The sequence below is a fragment of the Suricata suricatta genome, chromosome 13, assembly GCF_006229205.1.
Source record: "Suricata suricatta isolate VVHF042 chromosome 13, meerkat_22Aug2017_6uvM2_HiC, whole genome shotgun sequence".
Lineage (NCBI taxonomy): Eukaryota > Metazoa > Chordata > Mammalia > Carnivora > Herpestidae > Suricata > Suricata suricatta.
Window position 1 is genome coordinate 69,913,698 of NC_043712.1, and position 4,835 is coordinate 69,918,532.

Consider the following 4,835-nt stretch of genomic DNA (forward strand, 5'->3'; position numbering starts at 1 on the left):
TATATATATATATAATGGAATACTACATTGCAATGAGAAAGAATGAAATCTGGCCATTCGTAGCAAAGTAGATGGACCTCGAGGGTGTCATGCTAAGTGAAATAAGTCAGGCAGAGAAGGACAGATACCATATGTTGTCACTCATAGGTCTAACAGGAGAAACCTAACAGGAGACCATGGGAAGGGGAAAAGCGCGGCGGGGGTGGGGGGGAAGAGTTGAGTAGAGAGAGTGAGGCAAATCATGAGAGACCTTTGAGTCCCAAGACCTAACTGAGGGCTGAAGAGGGAGGGGGGAAGGGGAAAGGTGGGTGATGGTCATGGAGAGGGGCACTTGTGGGGAAGAGCATTGGGTGTTATATGGAAACCAACTTGGTAATAAACTATTAATAAAAAAAAGAAAGGGAATAAAAGAGTCTAGAATAGAACCATTTCTCTCTTTCTCTTTCTCTCTTTTAAATAGAGCCATCTAACAGAACTTTCTACAATGATAGAAATGTTCTAAATCTGCACTTTCCATGAATTCCACTACTGAGCATCTGAAGTGAGACTATTGTAATTTAGAGCTTGAATTTTTAATGTAATTTAATTTACATAAGGCTGCCATATTGCACAGTGCTAGTTTGGAATTTTCTTTTAACCTTAATAATTGAATATCTATGAATATATACATATATGAATACATATATATTTATATGTACATTGTAGATAAGTACATATGATATGTGTCATATACTTAAAATATTTAACACATATATATTTAATATGCATTATCAATCTTGGGACTTCTAGATGTGATATGAAAAGAACAGAGGTGTAATTATTCAGAATAGGAAAGAAGGGGTGCCTGGGTGGCTCAGCGAGATGAACATTGAACTCTTGATTTTGGCTTAGGTCATGATCCTAGGGGTGTGGGACCGAGCCCTGAGTTGGGCCTGCTTGAGATTTTCTGTCTCCCTCCCTCCTTCCTTCTCACCTTCTCCCTCCCCTGCACATGCTTTCCCTCTGGCACATTTTAAAAAAAGTGAACCCATGCAGGAAATAGAAGATGTAAATTATTAAGGACAAAATAAATTACATAAATTCTGTCTAGACTATTTTTTAAAGTTTATTTATTTAGAAAGAGAGAGAGAGAGAAGAATGTGAGCAGGGCAGGGGCAGAGAGAGGGAAAGAGATCCCAAGCTGGCTCCTTGCTGACAGCACGCAGAACTGGACAGTGGGCTCAAAGTTACAAACCACAAGATCGTGAACTGTGCCTAGACCAAGAGTCCCTGCACTTAACCCACTGAGCCACCCAGGTGCCCCCAGCCTTTTGCTTCTCTTTTGGTTTAGTAGTTTAAAAATCTCCAACTTCAGGCAGGTGCAGATCACATGAGCTGCAGGTGGGCTTCATACTCTTGGTCTGTTGAAGCTGCAAATTGAACGAAGTTGTGGGGATAACCTCAGGACGTTTGAATGATGTCACAAAACACAGCAGGATATACAAAGGACTAATCCCAAATTCAGGAGGGCCCAACTGGGCCAGGGCTGCATTGGGCCGGCTTTCTCACATCAGTTTGGCCAAACCCAAATCCCATGGAGCCTAACTTGAAATGAAAATGCTCAGAATAACTCTAAGAAACTTGCAGATACAAAGATGGAGAAAGTACAGGCTTCTTCTTTTGGTAGGGTGTGCTGCAGAACAAAGGTGAGAACAAATTTAGGGAGATTCTCTAGCAACAGTGAAGACCAGCAGGTGAATATCAAATCCCCACAGCAGGTTAAAAATTTTAATTATAAAGCTCCCTAAATCCTTAGACCACATCTGCCATGTATTTGGATAGATTTCAGCTTAGCTCTGTCCCTCCCTCCCTTCCTGTTTGCCTTTAATCAAATTTCTGTGTTTCAAAATGGAACATATGATTTTAATGACTGTTTTCTATTGTTTTGTAATGTTCTTCCAAACATATGAAGCTGCACTGAGAAAATTTTTTCTCAATCCTTGCAGTTAACAGGAATATTTCTTCTAAATCCACAAGGCACTCCAAATAACAATGGTTTTAATAAGCAGAATTTGGCACCCAAAAGCACTGTGAAGACATGACCAATCTATCTCCCCGAAAGCATTGTTTCGACATATTCAGAAAATATAAAGCTACTGGCTGTTGACATATCCTCTGGAAGTTTTAAAAAATCAATGCTGTAAATTATTTTACTCAATGTACAGTCATTATAACTGAGACTTTATCAATCTAAGAGCTTTAGAAAAAGCAAAAATAAAGAAACATTTTCTGACAACTTTCATGCCATGCCAAAGACTTTAAGTATGTTGCATATTTAATCCTCTCAACAAACTGTTAGGTAGATATTATTAACCCATTTCATGAATGAATAAAAAAAAGGCTCAAAACAGTTTTAAAATGTGGTCTAACTCAAGCAGCTGATTAATGCCTTAGTTCATTAGAATAAGAATGCATGTAAAGCTCTAGGAGTTTAGAACAATTTCAACTAGGAGAGAGAAAATTCAATTGCTGATGAATTTGTCTTTGTACAAGTATTTCCAAAGCTGTTTTTGATTGGGTTAGTTTCCCCACTTTCCTTTTTAAAGGTGACTATATTATTATTTATTGCTATGTAACAAATCACTATTGAAACACAGTGATTTAGAGGCACCTGGGTAGCTCAGTCCATTAAACATCTGACTCTCAGTTTCGGCTCGGATCATGATATCACGGTTTTGTGAGTTCGAGCCCCACGTCAGGCTCTGCATGGACTGTGAAGTGCCTGCTTGTGATTTTTTTCTCTATATTTCCTTCTTTCTTTCTGCCCCTCTCCTGCTCATGTTGTCTCTGTCTCTCTCAAAATAAACTTAAGAAATATAGTGGCTTGAAAGAACAACAACCATTTATAATCTCTCACAGTTCTGTGGATGAGGATTCTGCAGTGGGTCAGTTGGTGGCTATGTCTCAAGGTCTAGTATGAGAGTCTAGTTAGATATTGAGTGAGGATGTAGTTATCAGAGCACTTGACTGGAGCCAGAGTGTCCATTTCCAATGGGGCTTTTTCAAATGTGGCTTGGAAAATTGGTGCTGGCCATTAGATGGGAACTATAGTTCCTGTCTATATGGGCCTTTCTACAGGGCTACGTGAATATTCTCATGGCATGGTAGCTGACTTCTCCCAGAGCATGTGATCCAAGAGACCAAGGCAGAACTTGTAATGTCATTTAGCTTCCAAAATCATGTATCATGACTTCCACTTTAGTCTCTTGGTTTACCCAGAGCAAACCCTGATTCAAGGAAGGAGAACAAGAATTCCAGAAGTGGACAATTAGGTGCCATATTGGAGGTTAGTTACTGCAGTTCTTTTATTTGAACCTTTTAATGGCAATCCTTCTAAAATGTGTTATTCATGTTCCTGCAATAGAAAATGGTATACTTCCAAAAATCACCTTTCTTTTTTATGAGGGCAGGACATCATGAGCATCAGTGTAGTTTTGTGTTGTAGAACAATGGAAATTTCAGAGATAATTGAGGTATGAAGGGACAAGTGGTCCTTCATGGAACAGTCAAAAGATATAGCTATTTAATTGACATTCCTTTGTTATATGACCTTAATATCAGAAGAGTGTTTAAGTGTGCCCTTTTACTATACTTATAGTTGTCCCCAAACTATATTTCTGTTTTTATTAATACATTTTCTTCTCTTTTCCTCAGTGGTAATTTCTGTACTTCAGTGTCACTTTATGTGGCTATCGGTGGTTCCATATCTTGCACTTCAGTTGTTTCTATTTCTGTTTGCCCTGTGAGCAATTACTTTTCTGTAGCCTTTATGTACCCTTCTTTCTCTTTTCCTGCCAATTAAACCATTTCTATGCCTTGGAAAATGCACTAGTTAAAATATCAAACTCTAATTCAGGGTTACATTTTCTTTACTGCCCCATCACATGATAGCCTTTGTCATCTTCCAGGTGCCTGTTATTTTCATGTGCATAAAACAAGTTGGGAATATATTATTAAACCATTACATGGAAGAAGCACAACCTTCAAAGTTCAATAAGGAAAGAACTTAATCTTCCCACCACCTTCCTCACTGATAGTACCTATTCAAATCTACTTTGTGGATCCAATGTGTTACCATCCTTAGAGGAATCCTGAGCATGATTTATCTGGTCACTCTCAAATCATCATCATCATCATCATCATCATCATCATCATCATCATCAATATCATCCTGTGGTAATTTTGGTTCACCAACTATAATGTTCATTCCACAATAATGATCAACTTCGCATTTTATTCAAAGTAAAAGTCTCTGTTCTCCCTCAACTCAACATGGTTCTAGGTGGAAATTTTACAATAGGACAGTAGGAGAAAATGATTCATTCTTCCCTGTTTCCCTAATCTGTATTTCTCTCCTCTTCCCTAGCTTGCCCTCAGACGTTTCTTGTTCTTGGGTCATGGAAAGAGAAGTAAGGGCAGTAAGAGGCAAAAAATGTCCTCTGATTTTCACTCTTTTGAGCTGGTACCAAAATTCTCTTAGCCTGGCACTGTTTAAAGTTGATTCTTCCTTTTGTGGTACTTTGGTGGTTCTTGAGCTACCTTCCTTCACTGGTAACACACAGAAGAATAACACCCCACACAAAGATATCTGTGTCCAAATCCCCAAAACCTATGAATATGTTTCTCTACATGGTAAAACAGACTTTGAAGATGTGATTGAATTAAGGGTCTTGAGATAGGGAGAGAATCCTGGATTATTCATGTAAGTCCAATGACATCACAAGGGTCCTTATAAGAAGAGGAGACAATAGGGTCCAAGACCAGACGGCAATATGCCAGTGGAAGAAAAGGGACAT

General features: G+C 38.7%; 1 long non-coding RNA gene across 1 annotated transcript; it reads left to right on the forward strand.

Annotated features, from left to right (window-relative positions):
• The first annotated feature begins 1,517 nt into the window (after positions 1-1,517).
• Positions 1,518-4,310, forward strand: LOC115276778. Its single transcript, XR_003902086.1, has 2 exons — positions 1,518-1,685; positions 3,948-4,310. It is a non-coding gene; the product is annotated as an uncharacterized LOC115276778 (long non-coding RNA).
• Positions 4,311-4,835: the final 525 nt, after the last annotated feature.